Below are 22,549 nucleotides of genomic sequence, written 5' to 3'. Positions count from 1 at the left end.
CTACATTTTGGAATATTTTTTGTTCTTACTTTTGCTTTGTTTTTGTTTTTTGGAAGTAACAATGAAGTCTTTATTCACTCACTGATATAATGTAAACAAGAGGCAAAAATAAATGCAAGCTCCCCAGTGTACCATCCTTCCCCACAGAACAGCACCAGGGGAGGGTCAGGTATATCAGGCAAACACATTTTATAATTTCATATATATATACATATAAATAAAAATTATGTATATACATGTGTATGTATATACACATGTCTGTGTATATATATATATAAAAAGAGATTTATTTCAAGGAATTGGCTCATGTGATTGTGGAGGGTGTCAGGTCTGAAATTTGTAGGCAGGCCTGCAGGCTGGAGCTTTTGGGCAGGAGCAGACAGATGCTGCAGTCCACAGGTGGAATTTCTTCTTGGAGTGTTTGTTATAAAGTAATCGATAACTGACAAACTTTTTTTTTTTTTTGCTTAGGTTATCCCCTTTGATTGGAAAGCATAATCCCCTAGTTTAGCCACCATCACCCCCTGCTTGCACTCTCCATCTTTTAAACTCCATTACGATCTCCATTTTCTAGCTTGAGCAGCATCATTCTCGAGTTCCCTAAATCTTCCATTTAGTTTTAAACTATTTCCCTTGACTCCCCAGCAAGTTATCAAATCTCTTTTCTATTTATGTTTAATAATTCTTCAACTTCTACTGAAACGTATAATTCTATTATCAAATCATGTATTCTACTCAGACAGAAAGAATTTGATTTAAAATACTTTGTAAGCTCACATGAAGAATGGAAATCGTATCTTTGACCTTGCGGCTTAGCCTTGCCGCCTAATATTGCATATTCCACATAGCAAAACAGCAATAAGTTTCTTAAATTGAGGAAAATTTAATTTCAAATAGTTTCAGAAGATATTTTAAATTAATAAAACTTTGCTTATACAAATTGAGAGAATGGACTAAGTTGTCTGCTTCAGCTACTTAGCTTAGTCTTTGTTTTATGTGAGACCAATTTCTACCATGTGAGAAAACAGCCACTACAGGATAATACATTTTTAGATTACAGAGTTTAGATTTTAACAATTCAGTTAAGCATCCATTTTCCATCTGTGCCTTCCTCCACTAAAATATTACCTGCTTGTTGTTTTAAATGTCTTTGTTAAAATCTGATGGCTATAATACTGAGTAAAGAAAGCCAGACTGAGAAAAAGACACGCTGTATGATTCCATCTTTATGAAGTTCAAGAACAGACAAAAATAATTTCTGCTATGGTAGCACAGGATGGCGGCTACCCTTGGGAAAAGGTAGTGACTTAAGGGGATATGAGAGGAACATCTGGGTTGCTGATAATATTCTGTTCTTGATCTGAGTGAGGATTACAGTGTTGTCCACTTTCGAAAATTCATTGAGGTACATTCTCATATGAATCCTATAAACTGTGTTTAATATCATCCTTCAGTTTTGAAAACGTCTATTTTTAGGCATCAATTATTTGTTGTTATATATTAATGTTCAGTGAAATATGCCTCAGTATCAAGATGTTGCAGAAATTAAAGAATATAAGAAGGTTAGAAAGAGAAGGGACATAAAAGATTATGCAATGCAACCACAATTTCATATAAATGAAGCATCTGACATCCCAAGATGATATCACATACAGAGTCATGGTGCTAGTTAGGAGCCGAATTAAATGGTTTTATGACTCCTTGTTTAGCATTCTGTTTACAATACCTAGTATAAAAGTCATGTTTAAAAGCATGCTTCTTGCTCTTGAATATATTGCATTATAAAATAATTTATAAAAATTGATGTTTATCACAATCTTTAGGTTCTGAATGTACTTATAACTTATATTTATGTTCTAGTTCTTATCAAAAAAAAAATTCTCTGGGTCTGTTTTATTCACTGCTGACCGAGCAAGTTTCTGACAGCTTTGACCTCAGAAGACCTTTCTGATCTTACAGACCTTGTAAGTATCTGTACTTAAGATATCCTCTAACTCTGCTAAAAAGTCATAGTTTCTGGGCTGTTTGCCATTAAAGAGGTGGAAAACCTTAGATTTCAGCCTGTTCCCTCTCTGCAGGCATCAAGTCTTTATTAGGTATTTTTCCCAGCACACAAGCCAGGACTTCATCAAACTGCATCCCACTGGGTACAAAAAATGTTCTTAAGTTTCCAGAGAGAAATATCTTTTGCAATGACAACTCTGTCCTTTTTCTCATTTCTAGGTCACTTTCAACTTACTTTTTACAATACACAGAGATTAATCAGTCAGCTTCTCTGATGACCATACCCTGTTCATCAGGGCAGCTCCGGCATGCTTCTGCACTGGGCGTGCTTCTGCCCTGTGCCTGTCTGCTGGCTGCTCACTGCTCCTTCGGCTGCATGCCATTCCTTATCATTAAGAGGCTATTTAGCATTGTATGATATTTTTATATTAGAACCTGGTAGTTTAATTTTTCTACCTTTATGGTTTTGATTTTTTTGACTAAAACTAATATATACCCAGTATAATAAATGGGAAATACAGGAAATTATCATGATGACAATACCAAAATAACAAAAATAATAGCTAACATTTATTTACAGCTTACTCTGAAGTACTGTGCTAATTTTTCACACGTATTAATACACATTCATATTTTACCTAATTGTACAATACCCCAGTGAGGCAGACATAGATATGGTCAAAGGAAGACTAATTAAATTGTTTACTTCAAATCATATAGCTAGGAAGTGGCTGAACAGGATCAAAACTAGATCTGAATACAAAGACTCAAAGCTCTCTTAAGTCTACTATTTTAAAAATAACCATTGTTTAAGTTTTAGTGTTTTTCTGACATGTAACAAACACATATAGTTCTCAATATTTTTCTGTATAATTGGAATCATTTTGTACATACAAATTTATACCCTGCTGTTATCATTTAGTATTCTATTATAACAATTTTCTCCTTTTATGAAAGTTTAAAATTTATGAAATCAGTATTTTCTGGGTCATACAGTATTAAGAGCAGTGTTTTAAAACCTCGTCATGTAATAACCATTCATTTCTCAGGCACATTACATGAGGTACACAGCTCAGTTGTGACTCTGGCTGTGCTCTGCTTTGGATGAGCGAGGCTTGGCTTCATACGTCTTTTCAACCAGAATCTGAGCTGAAGGAGGGGCTTCGACCTGGGAAAAGTGCTCATGGGGGGAGTGCTAGAGCAGGAGGACCCCAGGCAAGTCATTCAGCGGCAGTTAAACTTGTTTTCAGATTTGTCAGAAGTCACAAGTGTTCATCAAATTGGTAAAAGTGTGCCACATGGCCAACCCCAAAGACAGTGGTACCAGGAAGGGGTGGCAAATGTTAGGAGAGAACGAATGATTGTAAACCAATAATACAACCTACCATAGTATTAATCTCCAAACTTCAGGCAAAATTCCGTCCTCAAAGCATTCAAATGTCTTTTTCTTGCAGCAAAAATAGGATCAAAGCCCAAGATCTTGTGATCCAAATTAGATGCTGTTAGTGTTTCCCTTGAATCAAAGAACTTTCAAATAAAAAGACAGTTATCCACTCCCCTACATACCCAAAGTACAGTGAGGGAACAAGGACAGGATAATCGCAATGAATATTCACATAGAAATAGAAAAAATAAATTTTCACAGTAATCACTAGTCCTTAGAAATCCTGAAATCCCACCAGGCAAATGTGAGATTGGCCCTAATTTAGGGAGTGTTTCTTGACAAAGTTCCACTTCTGTCCCATAGAATTAACCACTCTGTCTTTGGAGATACTCTCTTTGGCTAGAGGTTGAGAAGGCATTGGGCTGTGCTATCCTTGCCACTGAATCGATTTTCCTACCTGTAGAGAGCTGGGGACTAAGGGAAATTTTATGTCTAGAACATTTATAGTCTTTTTAATCAAGATACACAACACCTTGGGGATATGTCTCTCTCAAAAACTTGCCAGTTTTTATCTCTTTGATTCTAGTCCGCTCCACATGACAACAGGCAACCTTACAATTCTTTCTGAGACATGACTCTGTCAACTCTCCTTCCTTTGTGTTTATCAAGTTTCCAAGAGACAACAGCAGTGCACTCTCATCTTTGAGAAATTTTGTCGAACTGAAAGGATTTACTGAAGTCCATGTAATAAAATCAGACTTAAGGAACATTTTGACTTTTATTCCTTTGATTTAGTCCTTGTCCAGAGGTTATGTTTCTATGACCATACCCTCGATTTGGTTGTTACCTTTGGGTTTGACCTCACTTACAAAATCTTTTAATAGCCGAGGTGAAGAACCAATGCATTTCAACTCTGTAAGTCTCTAAGTTTCTGTATTCTCCCTTCTTTCTCACTTAGGAGACACTTTTTTTTCCCTAAGCTCCTTTCTTACTTGAAGAACCTGCCATTACTTTGCTCAAAACCTTTTTTACCTAAAGCTCAAAGATATATATTCTGCCTTCCAAATGATCATTTTACCAAATATTTCACAATAGAACCCTGTGGTCTCCTTTTTCCCAGCCTCTATGACAGTGTTCTCACTGCCCCCCCCCCCGCGCGCCCCTATAGCCTGTGCCATAAATGTATATATATATTTGGGGGGTGTATTGTTATGGCAGAAACATATTTATAGATATCCCACTTTTGGAACTGGATTCTACATTCAGTTTTCTCTAGGTTAAACTCTGGGGGAAAACCTTCAAAATATCAGTGGCTTAAAATGGCAAATAGTTATTTCTTATTAACATCAAATGAGGGTTGCAGGGAGCCTATGACATCCAGGCTCTGCTGGGTGGAGGACGGGAAACAGGTGCTTCAAGTTGTGCCTGAAGTGAGTCTCTTTCCTGGACTTCTAAATAAACGTGGTTGAAAAATCTCTGCTTAAGCTAGTTTGAGCCACCTTTTCTGTCTCTTGTTCCTAAGAAAAATCAACCCATCTACTTTATTAAGAATTTGATCTTCATCCTAAGAGCATGTCAGACATTGAAAGATTTCCTTTAGAGAGAGAACATAGGAATTGCATTTTGGAAAAAAATCACTCTGCCTGTAGAATGGAGAAAGAATGGGGAAGAGTCCAAAGTGGATGGAAAAAGACCAGTTTCTAGGTCAACAGTGAAATCTATATAATAAAAGATCGCAGCTTGGAGTGGAATGGTGGCACTGAAGAAGGAGACATGTTCAGAGTTAAGATGTTTAACAGAAGAAAAGAATTGGTGATGAATTAGATACAGGAGTGAGAAAGGAGCTATCATAGCTGATACAAAGAAACACAGGATTTTTGTTTTGTGCAGGTGGATGCATGGTAAAATCAGTTAGTGTGATAATAAATGTTGAAACAGAATCAGTTTTCATTAGAAAATAACTAGCTAGTTCTTAAGCATGTTAAATGTGATGGGCCCTTGCAACATCCAGGTGGAGATGTTGAGTATACCGGTGGATATTTGAAACTTAGAAAATAAATGTTGGTTAGAAATATACATTTATGGGCCTTTAAGTTAAGTTTGGATTTAGATAAACTCTTAAAGGCATTTAACCTGCATTGTCAGCTGTTTCATGTGCATAGAACTTTTCTCTCCCCAGGAAGTTCATAAGCTCTTGGAGGACAGAAAATTTACTCCCAGTGCTCAAAACAGCAGCTTGTACTTGGTAAGGGTTTAGTAAGATTTACTTAGTAAATGAAGATTGCAAATAGTATCACCTGACTAGCATTTTAGCTGGAGAATCCGTTCTTTTCTTATGACTTCAAATGTAACTTTTAAAATATCTTTGTTCCAACTCTCACCCATGTATGTCTCCATCCATTTTGCCTGTTTTTTCCCTTGTTCAACTACTCACATAGAAAAGATCATTTGCAAACAGCTCTGCCCTCACCTCTCTGTAAATTTAATGAAAGACCAAGAGAGTGTATTTTCATAAATATTCTCTACACAGTTTTGTTCTGTGCATTTACACTGAAGCAAAGTAGTAGTGGAGAAGTGGGTGACGGGGGGAGGGAGGAGGAGATACTACTTGCGTACCTGATCGATTTCAATTTCAATACAAAGGTTGCCTTTTTGTTTGTTTGTATGTTTGTTTATGGGGGGGTTGGTTGGTTTGGTTTGGTTTTCCTTCAGCCTGCAGTACAGATTTTTGGAAAGGAAAGTGTTAAGAATGGATTATATATGTGCAAAACTTGATCAGTTCCATGGGGGCTGGTATTTCAATTTTCATAAATACTTCAAAAGAACTAGAGGAATATTAAGATATGTCATCAATGACCCACTTTAAGTTTTTCATAAATAGTCTCTTCCATTTATATAGCAGAAGCTGGATGACTAACCTAAAAGAGGATTTAACTCAAAGGGTAGCAGAAATTTCTTAGCTTGCTGTTTATTGCCACAGCTGCAGTATGAACCAATATATTCAGGACCTCGACCCCACAAAGTCCAAAAGGATCTAGCCAAGCAGACAGGAGTTATGCTGAAGTGGCCTCAGCTACAGGCCCCCTTTTCATATCTTCTCACAGCAGAATGGCCCTTCCCTGCCAAAACCGGTGCAATCATTTGTCATGGAAATGATACATTTCCAAATGCCAGGAAACGGAAAGACAAGGACACCTGGAACCACAGCACCCTCACCAAACACCCATTATGAAGTGAGATCATGTTGGAAAATGTGCAGGTGTTGATCTCCAACAGCTTTTTCCCAGGAAATAAAACACTGGGCAAGGAGCCACGGTTGCTTGTTTTAGCCTTTTCCCTTTTCTTTTCTTTTCTTTTTTTTCTTTTTAAACCATCTAGTGGCACATTAGGCTGAGATAGACTGTATTTTCAGGATTTCATTGCCTTATAAATCCTCTTTTGTGGAATAAGAAATGGAATTTTGACCATGCAAATATTGTGGAAAGATGGCACAAAATAACTAAAAATTGCCAAATAAACATTGGCACTTGCCATCTGTCTCTACAAGGATTAAATCATGAGCCACTGCTGCCGCCGACCTCCCACACACCCTGAAAGGAGTTCAGGGTGGAGATCAGGAATGAGGCCCTCTGTGCTCTGGGAAAAGCTTGCAGAACAAGCATTCAGATAGTTATTTTCAGGAGATAATTTTAAGAGCCCCAATTCTTACATCTCCTTATATCTAGAAAAGCACTAAAATCATTAATGAAGCCACCTGCTCCTTGTGACTAGCAGGAACCTTCAGGAGACTAGCAGCACACATTCACATTTCTACAAAAATGTGTACTTGGTTGCACGTACCCCCTTCTCCAAAATCACATATATACTGACCTTCCCCCCAACTCTTCAGAGCGGTTCTTCAGAGCTATCTGAAATGCTGGCTTCCAGGCTATAATCCTCCTTTTGTCCCAAGTAAAACTTAACTCACAATTCTCACATTGTGCATATATTTCAGCCCACATAACTAATTTATTTTTCATGCTGCTAAAATAAATTCTTATATGGCCAGCTAAACCTCCTCACTTCTTTGAGAGATTTGAAAAATAATCAGGTTCATAAAATAAATGAGTTTCCTCTCTGTAAACAGCATTTCCACATTCCTCACGACTCCATGGGGTATGTGAAAGTCCACTTTAAACTAAGTAACGGTAGTATGCCAATTCTTTCACTGATCTACTGTCTATAGCCCTCTGCCAAGTCCCCAGAAATCCTTCAAGCCATGCCTGTACCCAACATTGTACCTCTCCAGTGGAATTCTCCAATGTCTGAACATTCTGCTGGTCACCAGGGAAACTCTTCTGTTTTCTGCCCAGTGCACGGTTTCCAGGAGCATGAGTGCTCACCCACTTGGGGCTGTTTCCAGTCCAGCTTTCAGCAGGATTGGTATCTCTCCTTTGAGGCTTCAGAATGCTGAAGCGTCATGTCGGTCCACACCATGCTAGAGGAAGGACAGGAGAGAGGTGAGAGTGTTGTCAGCAAGAAGAATAGAATTCTCTTTGGTATTGTACTATTTTAAAGGGTCCCCCAGAGCATTTCAGAGCTGTGTAAAACTTATCTTTCATTTTTATTTACAGTCCCTTCTTTCTCTGGGACCCAGATGTAAGTCCAAGATAGCTAGCAGGAACTCTGATAGCAATTGGCATTTTTCTCAAGATTCTTGTCTGAGGACTTCAATTTTGTTACAAGGTTTAGATATTCATTCCTGGTTACTTCTTCCCCTAAGACAAGTTCCTTCATTAGATGCCCCTTAATCCCCTAAAAATACATTTCCCTGGGGCCATCCTGCCAGTTTGTCAGTTCCATCTAAACTCCAATGTCTATTCATAAATCCACAAATACTAATTGAATCCCTATCCTTGACTAGACACTTCAAGTAAGTTTTTAATTACAAAAATATACCTATTAAGTTTCATTTTGCTGAAAAAGTATTGTCCTGTGTAACTGTTAGGAACAGAATCCCAAAAGGATTTAATTACTTTTCAGCAAAACACTAGACATAATAAAGACAGAAATGCAATTTTGTGCCTGTGTGGTGGTACGTTGTGGATATTTTCTGAGTGTTAGTTGATGCCAGAACTTCTCTTGGCCTCCCCAGTCTGCCAACCCGCCCTTCACCAAGGAATGGGGAACCACACAGTACGTTTATACTCTCCAAACAGATTCTCTCAACAGCCTTATCGAACCTCCAATACATTCCATGCCATCTCCTTTACTGCAGGGGGTGAGTGATGAAGCCTGACTTGCATAACTGGTTTCAGACTTTCTTTCAACATCTTTCATAGGTAACCTGAAATTCCTCTTCAGTATGGGAGGGTGTTTCACACCTGCTGAAATGACTTGGAGAATCTGTTAAAAATCTGAGACAAAAGGGAAAATGATGTCTTACATTCTATTAGAGTCACTATTTCCATTCTTTTCTTTATTAGGATAACTCAGTTCAGGGAGTTGTCTACAAGGACTAAGCTAGGGTGCGGTGCAGTTGGATCTTTTTGGAGCACATGCACTGAGAATCCATGGGGGACAGAATGACGATTGACTACGTGTCTCACTAACTTCTTTCTTACACTTCTCTCTATTGTAACACTTTCATGGAATGATATTAAGATTCCATTTTCTCATCGATTAAATTGAATTTCCACTTCATCGTACACTGCTCTTCTTTTTTTGGTCAATAGTGAGAAATAGTATAGATGTTGGTACACAGGGGAAAGGAAAAAAGAAAAAGAAAGAAGAGGAGAGTGGGAGACCCATGACATTCAACTATTATGACCTGAAAGTAAGCTTGTGAACTAATCAGTGGTTTAGTGTTTGTTATTTATCAGCCTTCTTTCTACTTTATCTTCTTTTGAATTCTTTTCACATCAACTCCCCCTTTCTGACTCATCACCTTACCATGAAAGGATTATTGTAGATGAAAGCCTTCAAAAGTCCCTCATGCAGTTACAGCTTGAGTCTTCTGCCTCAGGAGCTTTTAAATTCTTACCTAAAATCTTTAACATATTATCAACTCCATACCTTTCACATTAGTAACTAGCCAAAAAAATAAAAACTATACACCAGAGAAAACAGCACTTCACAGAAACCAGCAGGTGTGCAATAGATCAAAAATCTATTTTCTTCTTTAAATGAAGTGATTGCTCTGTGAAGACCTCTATTAAACTCGGCATAAAGAGGAAATCTATGAAAATCATTCTCTTCACTAAAATATTTTCAAAAGTAGATCAGAATAAAACTCATATCCCAGTGCTCCTCATTTAGAGCGCACATCGAGCTAGAGCCCTAGACATCTTTAAAAGTATTGCTCATAGCATGAAGCCTTCTGTAAAGAAAAAGATAAATCCCTGAAGCTTTAATACAGGTATTTCAGTTGGAAAACTTCCAAAAAAGCGAGTAGTTATTCTAGGATTATTACAGAGTTAAAAATAGGGTTAAATGCTGAAGCGTTTGTTAGATTTTTTTTTTTTTCCCTTCCCAAGAGGCATCATTCTCACAGCAATCTAGTTAATGGTACGCTAGTGGATTAAAAAAAAAAAAAATAGAAGCAATGTACATCCACAGAAAAACCTGGTAGTAAATATCATAAAAATAGCAATTCACTTTTAGATAAGCACTTTATACTTTAGAAAGCATTTGCACATTTTAAATTTTGTGTTCTCAAAGTAAGTTTTCAGAGTTCATATTATCCCCCATATTTTACAGACAAAAAGAATACAGTTCAAAGAAGGTAAGATGTGCCTGATATTACATAACTACTTAATGACAGAGCTGGGACTCCAATACAGATTTCTAACTGTTTTGGTACCAATTCAAAGGTTCTTTTTGCTACACTATTGCTGCCTTAGGTAGAATTCTCATTACTTGATTAGGAAAGAGGCTAAACCTCTAACAAAGATGTATAAAAATACATGTCATTGTAGAAGCCTCTGAAACTTTTGAAATGGTCAAAAAGATTTATTCATGTATGTCCTTTCAACAGAAAGCAGAGCATTTTTCTAGCAAACCTTTCCAAGTTTCTAATTCTACAGATGTCTGAGCCCTTTCTTGGACTGGATCTTACAATTCTGTAAATTGTAAAAAAAAAAAAAAAACTGATAGTAATGAAAATACTTCTTGTCCACGGAAACACAATTTGGCCCATGGAGATTAAATTAATTTCCACCCTGTGGATATTGATCAGTTTTGAATCTATTAGCAAATTCATTTTCATGTTTTCAATGGCCTAGCTATATGTCTATACTCTGGAATCTCCTCTGAACCAGTTTGAACTTCTACTGGTTCTCTCAGTAACTGAGTTAAATAAAAATATCTGATACATGTTCATTTTTTATTGTATGAGAGTCATAATTTTACTTTTTGAAAAATATTCTTATCAAATGAAGCTAAATAGGAATCCTACAAGAAATGACCACCTAACAGGGACAGACATATAAGTCAAGAAATGTCAAATAATACAGATTTGTAAACAAAATGATTTACAGAGATAAATGAACCATACGAGTGGGGCTGAGGAATAATGGCTTAGGTCTGTCTTGAAAGTGAAGAAAAAAAAGCAAAAAACCACAGAAGTTAAAGAAACACCGCAGTGAGCCATGTTTGAGAACATTAATTGAACCACACAGTAAATAGTCTGTTTTGGGATAATGCACCCTCACCCTTTAGCATCACTGTAAACCAAAACAAATAATTTTCATGATAAAACATTCTACCTAGGCTGCAATATGGTAGGCAAAGGAAGTTGGAAAATCACATTAAGATTTTGTGAATTCAGTCTTTTTGGCCGAACTGGATCTATATCCAGCCCCTAGAAAATTCTTTCCTCAATTATTTCAGCTGAATTTTATATTTGTAAAGAGTACATATTCATTAAGAACAAGTCCTTTTTCTAATTCATCTCAGTAGCCACCTCAATACCAAGCATAGATTACTGCCCATAAAATCCATTTCATAGATATTTGATGAATTTAATGGGTACTTGAGTCCATGCTTGTACCTTCTCCTGAAGTAGTCTCCCCTTTAGAAATTCCATTTATCCTGCAAAGACCCCCAAATTTTTCTCCTACCTGAAGCCTCTGTCTGAATCGGACAACCACTTTTTCCTGTTTCACATATAGCATCTCACATTTCTGTATAGCATTGGTTTCATTCTGTCTTGTAGTGAGTAGCTATCGGTAGTTTATACCATCATATTCTCCCCTCCTAGAACCTTATCTCCTTGAGGTCATGACCCTGATTTATGTATCTATATTACTCTCAAATGCTTGCCATGGTGCTGGTACAAATATCTGTTGGATGAGTTTATTGAAAAAAAAATAGTTCACTTGGCACTGAAAATGCTTGACAGACCAAAAATATATTTTGAACATAAGAACAAAGAATTTTTTTCTTAACAGTTTATTTTCATGAGACAATAATCGTTAATTATTCCAGAACTAGTTTTGAAATTTACTTTTTTTAGTACAAAAAAATTATCTGAGCCACTGATTGGCAGTCTGTACTAAAGTTATGAAAGTATGGCAAATTTATGGGAGCTGTAAATAAATATACATCTATTCCACAACATATACAAATTAGTGAATAAGAAAATTATATCACAGAAGGAAGGACAGCAGGAAATTTTATAGATAAAGACACTGCCTTGTAGCAGCATTGTGATTTACCGAGCTCTGGCTTTACCAATAATATCCCCTACAGTATGCATGTGAGTATAATATATTTCAGACTTAACAAATATGACTATGGTGGAATATTTTAAATATTCCAGGAAATTGATCAATTTTTGTGTCATCTGAAGGTCTGTAAATTATCATTTTGATGATGAATAAAAATTTATCTGTATATAATCTATTCTCAGACATTGGCAAATGACACAGTATAACAACTGTGTTAGTGATTCTTACAATCAAGTAAATAATTTGGGCAAAAATATTCTAGTATGTGCCAAACAAAGGAATCGTCCAGGGAATGCATGATGCAAGGTAGCAACTGGAAGACTATATGGTCTGAGGGAAGCCCATAGCCACTCTGGAAATAACCACAGGGGTCTGGGGGTGAGGGAGGAGTGAAAAATGGAGTGAAGATGATTTCATGTTAGGTTGATTCATGGACTAGAACGACAAGGGGGAATGCTAGATTCATTGAAATAGAGCCATTAATTTGGCAATTTTTGAAAATCACTTATATATTATTATTATTAGTTGAATTGTGTTCTCCCCAAAGTTATGATGAAGTCCTAACCCCTGATACCTGTGAATGTGAACTTATATGGGAACAGAGACAGTATAGCTGTAATTAGTTAAGTTAAAATGAGTACTGGAGTAGGGTGGGCCCTAAAATTTACACACCGGCATGGAAGACATCCCTGTAACATTTAAGGCATGAGATTGGAGTGATGCATCCATGAGCCAACCATAAACCAGAAGGGGCAAGGGAGCCTCGTACTCCATGATCTTTGGAGGGATCATGGTTCTGCCAACACCTTGGTATCAGACTTCTGGCCTCCAGAAATGATGAGAGAATAAACTTTTGTTGTTTTAAGCCATGTAGTTTGTGGTACTTGTACAGCAATACAAGGAAACTAATACAAACACCTTCCTAGGTACTAAAGTAACAAAGACTACTTTAAATAGTTTAATCCACCTACCTTGTTGATCATAATGATTGGATTTTATGCACCATAATGCTATTAATAAAGGGGAAAAAACATATCAAACTTTTGTAGTGTGGTTGTCATAAGGTGTATATAAAATCTAACAACGATGGTAGCAATAATGATCATGTACCAAATGCACGATTTTTAATTTCCTCCACAACTCTAGGTTGTAGGCAGTATTATCCTCATTTTAAAGGAGAAGAAAATGAGACACAAATAGGTTAGGAATTATCACAAGAAGAAAAGCCACAATGCAAATCCAGGTCTATCTAATTCCATACACTGCTGTTTGCACACTGCCTTTACTCCTTCTAATAAATCTACCTCAAACCAAACAATTTGACTGATTTTTCTTAATTAAATAAACTATATGTTTAGACATTTAAAGTTGCATCCTATAACACATCAACAGGAAGCAACTTGTCCAAAAGTCAAAAATATGTATCTGAATTCTTCTAGTTCTGTCAATCAGTGTAACACAACTAGCAGAAAACATAGTTCTTCTTCTACCCACTACTTCTCCATATGTCTACTGCAGGTCCTACGTTTCTTAGAAATTGAATGATTCTGACTTCCCTCTTCAGGGAAACGGCATTATATATTGATTAAAATGAGGATGGGCTTTGATGTGTTATAGACCCTGTGAATGTGGCTATTTCCTTGCACCCTCAGAGCACCAGATTCCTCATAATAAAATGAGGGTCATAATACTTACTTCAGAGCATTACTGTACAGATTAGCTGATTCACATAATAGCAGGCATATACACTAAGTTACTATTACAATTACATCTTCAATAGTACACTTCACTTGGAACTAGGAAAATGTGTTGATTATATGAAATTGACCACAAATGTGTTGTTATATAATTTTAACCATCAGCTTTCTAGTTTCTATCATCAAAAGAAATTTTAAAAAAGACAGAAATCAAAGAAGGCATTTTCTTTCCTATCTTATTTAAAGAATTTCCTACAAATCAAAATACAAAATAGTTCTGAAAAGCTATCTTCACAATAAGAAAGAATTTGCAAAGTTTCAAGTTCTATATAGAAAAAAATAGGACTTATATAAGCAGATTTAGTACAAAGCTCTCTCCAAATTTCCTCCGATAAACCATAATAGTCACATATTTCCTATCCAAACCACTTTTGCATCACAATAAGAACCAAATGGCAAAAATAAAAGGTATTTACCAGGATTTTTTGTTACTGCAAATGTAGTCTATCCTTGAATACTCCCAAAAAAGTATTGAAAGAAAAATGATGATGGCATTAAGGGAGACACAATATTTATATTTCAAATTAGTTCTTAAATATTTTGTCATCATTAGGCTTAATGACAGTGAGACAGCAAAGCATAGTGGTTGAGAGTGTGGGCTCTGGAACCAGAGTTTTGGGTGATTATCCCATTTCCACTGTTCACCAATTGTGAGAACTCAGGCAAGCCAAGTACACACACATTCCTCAGTTTCCTTGTATGCAAAGTATAAATATGAACATTACTAATCTCCTAGAGCAACTGAAATGATTACATGGGTGCACGTAAAATGCTTTAAGACAGTGCCTAGCACATAGATAAGCATTCATTTAATGTTTACAAGTATCATTAATATGAAATCCTATAGTGGGTCTCATGAAGGCATAGCCCCTAATAGCTATTACAAAGTAAATAATAAAAATAGCTACCATGTATTGAACACTTATTCTGAGCCAGACCCTGTGGTGAGTATATTTCATAGATGTACTATTTCATATACACTATTATTATTTTAAATTTACAGACGCTGGAACTAAGGCATATGTAGAGGAGCCATCACTTGTGCACTCTAGCAACTGGGAGAGCAGGATTATTTTACTGTCCTTCAGCCGGGCACCAGACACTGAGAGGAGCACACAGGATACAAAAACCTTCCATCAGGCCTCTTCTGCCTCTAGTTGCAAATAGGATTTTCACTTTGAACACAGCTCTAAAGTTGAGTTTTCTAAAAGAAGAGCCCAAATGGTGCCTTGGTGAAATCACTAGTGAAAGTGATTTATCAAGGAAGTACTTTTAGGAAAAAGGGAAAGGAGGAAAGAAAGTAGGGCAGGGAAAGGAAGCCAAGCAAGGATGTGGTCTCAGCTGGAGACCAGCTGCATCCTGGAGCATCAATTGCACCACCCCTCTAGTCCCGATTGAGGCAAGGGGGCCAGCCCTTTGCACCCTGTGCCAGCCAGTCAGTCCCCTCTGACAGCCCCCTGGAGTTGGAGATCAGGAGCTCATGAGCTCCTGAGCAAGGCAGCTCCCATTCCTCCAAAGCCAACATGCTGTACGAGGGGCAGCTGTGAGTCCTCAGAAACCACCACTCCCAGCATCTGACGAAATGGAAAACTGGTCTTATGCAGGGGCATCAACAGCACGTATTGTCATCCGCCCTTGTGGCAAGGTCTTTCTTCACGGATACCCACTCTCTCCTTTAATCAAATAGTTCTACATCTGAACATAGGCTCAATTCTAAAATCCAAGCTAAGGATTTTGACTCTCCACCGGGGAGCATCCTGCTTACTCATTGTTGATACATAAGGTATTTCCTGCTTTTTGAAAGTTTGCCTTTTGCCACCTCACTTTTACAGAAGACCTACATTAGTACCTGTTTTCACTAACTGAAAGGAATCTGAGGAGGATTTTCATTTTTACAAAAAATAGGCAAAAAGCAAAAATTGGGTTCAGTGTTTGTTTTGCAGGGAGTCTTTACAAAGAAAGCACACCCTGAGCTGCAAGAGTGGCACCGCCAAGCTCCTTTCCCGGAACTATGCTCAGCTTCTCAGCATCAAGCCGCTGTACCTTTGAACCGTGTGAGCGCTGGTGCTTTATCTCAATTTATTTTGTGCATCCCTTGACAAGTTGTTCCCCTAAGGTGACCGCTGGTTCACTATGTGCCATTTCGTCTTAGGAAAGGTTTCAAAGGAATGCTCTACTTTTGGACTGTGGGGGGACCCTGTATACATCCAGCTCTTTTGCTGGCTGCCTATCCATTTTGACCTGAGAACGTCATGTTCCTCTAGCATTTCCACTGATCACGGCAAGCCAGGTGCCCCTGGCAGCTATTCAGACCTTGCTTCTTATTTTGGTAATTACATCCACATTTCTTCCGGCAGTGAAGTGCTGCCACCTGGCTTTTGCTATGCTGGGTTCCTGTCATCCCATCAGCCCTGAGGAGAAAGGACCACCACGGCTGAGTTCTCAGGGATGCTGGTGGCCTCCTTACAAGCACATTTCTTTTCATCTTGGGAAACTGTCATCTCGTGGATTTCCAATCTTTTATGGTGGAACCAATCTAGTATGCCCAGTTCTTTGAGTTTTTTATCCTTTACTCCAGTCTGTTAGATTTCTAGGTTCCCCACATCAATTAGTGTGGGCCATTTAACTTCCCAAGATTACAAGGGCCAGTCCAACAGTGCATTAGCCATACTTGCTAAGCCCGTTGCCAGAGTGTTAAATCCTGTATCATGAGAAAATATTCTCGTATCCAAAACTCCATTTCTCAGTCTCTAGTCTGTCCTCTTTGTTCCGGCACTCTCAGAATACACCCCTGGGCGTATATTTTCCATTTTCCTGCTGATAAACATCAGCTGAGTCTTGCAGCTTATCTGGCATATAATCCATCTCTTCCTGTAGAAGGCCAAGCCCTTACACAGTCAGGCTTTGCCTAATGCTGGCCTGATTAGCATGGCTTATACCAAGTACAATAAATAAAGGTCAGTGTTTCCATAAGGATTTTTGAATTTTAAGCATAAGTGCTTTTTATTACTCAAATCACTATCGTTACCCAAATATTTCTCTAACTAGAAAATGGTTTCACTTGAAAATGTGTCACATTCTTCTCTAACTATGGATGATGAAGAAGGTAGGTGGGGCAGATCCCGAAGAGGGCAGGCATTGTTTTGTAAGACCTCTGCCTCATTTAAGACCTCTCCATAGGTGGGAGGTAGAGTAGGATAGAATCAAGGCTAAGCAGTGAATTGAGGGTTTCGAGTGAGATATCCCAGTCTGAAGTTCAGCCTCGCTCCTTTCTTAGTAAGACTCTGTTTTTGGCATTGGGAACTTGCCTAGACTAAAATTCCACCTTCTTTACAGATCTCCTAGTCTCACAATTTGATCCTGTATCCAGTCATCACCTCTGTCTTCCCTCTGGCTCTGGGCGTGAAGGGTGTCCAAGAGAGCCGCCCAGGAAGCTTTCAGACCCTCTGAAGGATGATCATAAGTTTCAGTCTCTAATTTCCTCTCTTTAAACTTAGCAACAGCTATCAAGTTCCACAGTCCTTATCATAACTATTTACATTATGCCTCTGAAACATTAGAAATATTGCACCAGTTAGTGAATTCCCTTCCATAAACAGCCTGTACTAGGTAACTGGTGGACATCTGAGCAGTCACTGTCACAGCATCCCAGGGTCCACTGATAACTTTATCTTCCTTATTGGGGCTTTTATTGCCAGTCTGTTAGCAAATGACTCCTTCAGACCCTGTCCTTATAATCTGTTGCCAAGAATAAATTCTAGTAGGTGGGATTCCAAAAAGCAGAGCTACTCAGGTGGTCATTATGTTAAAAGTGATGTATTAAAGAAATGCTCGCAGGAAGAGAGTGAGGTTTCCACCGTGAGGCAAGAGGGGCAGGGAGTCCCCAAGTCCACCAGCACTGGGAAATCTTGCTGTGATGCAAAATTCCCTGCAGAAGCAGTTCCAGTTCAGGTGAGGGCAGTGCTCGGGCTGAGGGGGTGGGGAGACTCTGAGCCAACAGTCAAGAGCAGGAGGAAGGTACACTGGTCCAGTGAAGGAGACCTTGGGAGTGCACGGATAGCATCCTCTATGCCGTATTTCCGGACAGAATTTAATGCAGTGCTTCCAAAACATAATGCCATGTACTAATAATGTACTAATATTGTACTAATACAGTGCTACTTTGGGGCCCTTTTCCTTCCTTGCTTGTTACTTACTTTGCTCTACTAATCAGCCATCCCTCCCCCACCTATAGGATTTTACTGCATTTTACTCTGTATTCCTCCATGTATTCAACTAAATTATAAGCTTCTGTAGAGCAAAGGATTATATCTTATCTATTTTTACTTTTATGAAGTTAAGTTACTCATCTGAAAAAATCTACAGATTCAGACATGAATGTTGCCCCCACCCCAACTTCTCTTTATTTGGCTGGCAGGGGCCTGGCTGAGACCAGACTCTCTGCTATCAGCCCACATCACCAAAAATGAAGCCTTCTATCTATTGCTCTCTACTCACCCAAAAAGAGTTCACGGTCAATGCTTTCATTCTTCAGTAGGCTTTCTGAGAACATAGAATTTTTAAAAATATCAAAAGGATCCCTCGCTAGATTATCACTATTAATTCACTTAAACCTTCACTTGTAAATGTAAATGATTCCTTTATATTTTTAGGAAAACCAAGAGCACATCAGGAATAGCATCAGAAAGAGCAAAGGTCTGTTGTGACAATAGTGAAAGCAGTGCAAGCAGGACCCACCCAGACACACAGCTGAAGACCCGCAGATTTTCAGAGGGTGTTAATAGTTGAAGGTGAGTGATAAAAAGGGGAATCTCTGTAGACACTTATGCTTAAACAGTGATTGCAGACCTCCATCTTGTGAACATGCAGCAACAACAAAGAACCTGTTGTGGAGGATAACACACCAGTTTCATAGGCCACCGCCATCAAGGCGATACATCTGGATACCGACACCCACCCTCACCCCCGGAAACTTGAACAGACCAGGGAAAGAGGCTGGGGATTGGAGAAAGAAGACAAATCTACCTGTTCATCCTGGCAGTCAAGGGTCTTAATGTTATACTCTGAGAAACGACATCATTTTTCCTCCCAAATTGGAAACAACTCAGTTACATGTATGTGTTATGACTGAAAACAAACCAATCACTTGTTAAATTAGTAAATCTGAGGGAGCGAGAATATAAACTGCTCTGTGAATTTGATCTGTGAAATTCTAGTAACAAAACGTATTAGCTCAAATGTGCACAGGTTAATGCAAAGAAATCCTGCAGTATTTCAGAAGATTATAGCCTAAAACTACCCCACAATTGCTTTCAATAACATGTTAGAAATGTGATTCTCTGTTCTTAAAGTACGTGATCAGACTATTAACACCTATGCATGAAGAAAATTCTTTTCTGAGGAATCACACAGAAATCATCAGTAAAGCGTTCCACATTATGAGATTATATTTTTGTTTTCTTAATACTTAAAGGGCTTCAGGTAAAAGTAGTAAAAATATTTCAATAATCCCCACACTTAAATTTAGGGCATACTATATTTCAAATTAGGTTGCATATCAATACCCTCTATAGAAACATTACATCAAAAGGATATGTTAGCTTTGTAACTTACATTTTTATCATCTGTCAAAGTATCCATGTGCATTTCTTCATTCTCAAGTTTCTTTCTCTTTATATCACATCTTCCAAAATCCTTTTGCTTCTCCAAAATTCTGCTCAAATTTCATTTCATTTCCTTGTGAAACTTTCTGTACTTTCACCAACTTACTCTCAAGAGGGATTGACCAGATTTTCTTCACTGTGTTCATTGTGCTTGCATTATTTTTTTATAGCACCTATAACAAGAGTAAATGCTTACAAACACCATTTACTAACCTGGAATCTGTATGAGTTGATGATCTCCTAGAGAATAGGTGTCCTTTCTTATTCTGTCTTACCGACAATTTGCACAGTACCAAGAACTTTTGTTTTCATGCTCAATAATTATTTTTTGAATGAGTGAATATATGAATAACTTTTTTTCAGAAATTAATAATTAGCTTTTGTGTTAGTACTCAACAATTATTTTTTTGAATGAATGAACATATGAATAACTTTTGTCAGAAATTAATGAAGGAATATCGAAAGTGCTCCCTATTGCTTGATTTCCAGAGTTCAGGTTTGAGTGTTATTCAGAAGAAGCAAAGTCTTGATACTATGGGAGTATACAAGTGCTGTTTTATGTCCTCTTTTTTGTTATCTTGATCTGAAAAGTCCTAAATTTTCTTTAGTGTCTTCTCAGAAAACTCACTTAAACAAAATTTAATTACATACCAACTGAATAACGACCATGACTCCTGATTTCTACTGGAGGAACTAAAGGAAGTAAGTAAATATACTGTCTTCCATAGAATTTAAACTGTTTCAGTAGGCTCTTAGCAAAAATTAAGAATGATGGTTCTTCCTGAAGCAGACTCCACCCATGTCAACTTCACCTCCTCCCAAATTTTAACCAAAAATGTTGTTAGGAAAATGACTTTGGGCCAATTAGAAAATTTCAAATGGTAAGCTCTTGTTTCATGTTTACAAACCGTTGAAATAATTGTCAACATTTATGCTTCAAAATTTCACTGATTTCAAGCTTCAGACATCTTGCGTCTAACTTTCCCATTAGCTAGAAGGTCTGCTGTATCTGAACATGACTAGCCAAGGATGTTGTATAGACTTGTCTTTATGAGGCATCATACATATGGTAAGTCAGCTTTTTAGAAACTTGGGAAGCTTATTAGCAGCTAGGGAAGAAAAGCTAGGCTTTCCATAGGGTTGAGCTCTACAGTGGTGCAGTCAGTTGTAGCTGGTAGGGTTTTGTTACTCTGGAACTGTCCGCACACTTAATTCTTCAAATGAGAAAAGTCTCTTCCTAAGTCTGTAATATAAACATTAGATGTCTGGGAAATTGTATTTCTACTTTAAAGGTACAACTTATCATCAAAATCATATTCGTTGTAAATGTTTTCTTCACAATTTACTTGTCATAAATGTCTATTGTGCTGACAAACTGCAGGGAACAGTGCATGTGTATACTCACGTACCTATGAATTTGTAAAGAGATGCAGTGACAATAAAGGTAAAAAATATTACGACTTGCAAACCTCCAGATGGTGAAATTTATTTTGTTGTAATTCCACATTCCAAGGTCTGAACTAAATCCAAACTTCAGAAAGAGGAATACATTATCATTTTATCACACTGTGAGCACCTAACTGACTTGGAATTAGCCAACCACCCAAAGATTTATAGAAAACTGTTGCTTTTGTGTGTGTGAAACTGTTGGGAAAGTGAGTTGGGAAAGATAAGTCAGTATGAGATGGATTTTTTTTTTAGATAGGACACCTTTAAAGAGACGGGAAAAAATTTTGGAAATAGAACAGTTTGAATATACACTGCCTTATACAGTTGTGAGAGGTGAGGTAAGGACAAACACAGTACATACTCATACCCCATTTCAAAATCTAATATTTCTTAAAATTGCCATATTATCTCAGGATGTTCAGCCTTTGCCATTATATGAAAGTAGCCATTATGTCAATCATAACATTATAGATTATGATCAGAGCAACCTGTATTTCAGGAGCATTCATTTTTTTCGTGCATGCATCAGTTCATCCAGCATATATTTATTGTTGCTTATTTTCTGCAAGTCACTGTGATAGGGATTTCTCCTTTCCTTTAAAGTCTTCCATTGGGGTTAATATTTTTAGAATCTCTTTTCTCCATTTTTTTACATTTTAGTTGATGGCTACAAATGGTCCATGACAAAGAATAACAAATAAAACATTGTACATACCAAGTATCATCAATCAGCCTTTCAGTTGCTTACTGTTTATTCAAGAATAATACTTGTATGAAATTTTGTTTATCTTAAAGAGGCCTAAGAAAATTATTTTATTCATATCCTCATTAATACACTCAGTTATCAAAATAATGCCTGCCATTTTGATATTTTAGATTTCAGATTTTTAATCCTAAATAAAATTGGGTGAACCATATGGCAAATGTAACACCTCTCACACACATGAATTCTAAATTTTGCTCACATTTAAACATCTTTTCTATCTGATATTGGCATAAAGACAGACAAACAATCGATAAAACAAAATGGAGAGACCAGAAATAGATTCACATCTATGAGTTCATTTGTTATTTATTTACAAAAGTTGAAAGCAGTCCGATGGGGAAATTGAAGTACTTGGGGAAAACAAATCAAAATAGAAACCTGAATAACTCAGTATCCACATGGGGAAAAAAAAAAAAAATGAACCTTTATTTACTAAATGAACAAATGCCTTAGGGTATGTTGCTTCTGTATCAAATGGTAACATGAACCACAATATGGTACAAATGGTCCTGATCAAATTCTCTAAAGAATTAGGAACGTTTCGGTTTTATTAGAAAATCAAATTTTCACATATTAACAACAATATCCACTCTATTTATTGTGTACCTCTCGAGTGTCAGGGACCATGTGAGACATTTTGCATTAAGTATCTTATTTTTTTTTGTAATATTCCATAAGATAGTGTTAGATTAAGAAATTAGGACTCCTAGTAGCTAAATAACTTGCTCATAGTCACACAAGTAAATGACTGAACATGGATTTAATCTTGGTCGCTCTAAAGCAAATCTCAGGACTTTTTTTCACTAAGTAAAATCTAC

General features: G+C 37.3%; 1 long non-coding RNA gene across 1 annotated transcript in view; it reads right to left on the bottom strand.

The window, feature by feature from the left end:
• Window positions 1-22,549, bottom strand: part of LOC105085615 (uncharacterized) — a 259,455-nt gene that overhangs the window by 49,328 nt on the left and 187,578 nt on the right. The window contains exons 10-11 of the long non-coding RNA XR_010382210.1: window positions 19,467-19,689; window positions 7,669-7,865 (exon numbers count right to left, since the gene is read on the bottom strand). This is a non-coding gene — a long non-coding RNA (uncharacterized LOC105085615). The remainder of the gene's footprint in view (window positions 1-7,668; window positions 7,866-19,466; window positions 19,690-22,549) is intronic.

Source organism: Camelus dromedarius, chromosome 9, assembly GCF_036321535.1.
Source record: "Camelus dromedarius isolate mCamDro1 chromosome 9, mCamDro1.pat, whole genome shotgun sequence".
NCBI classification, from domain to species: Eukaryota; Metazoa; Chordata; class Mammalia; order Artiodactyla; family Camelidae; genus Camelus; species Camelus dromedarius.
This window is presented reverse-complemented; position numbering and strand designations above follow the sequence as displayed.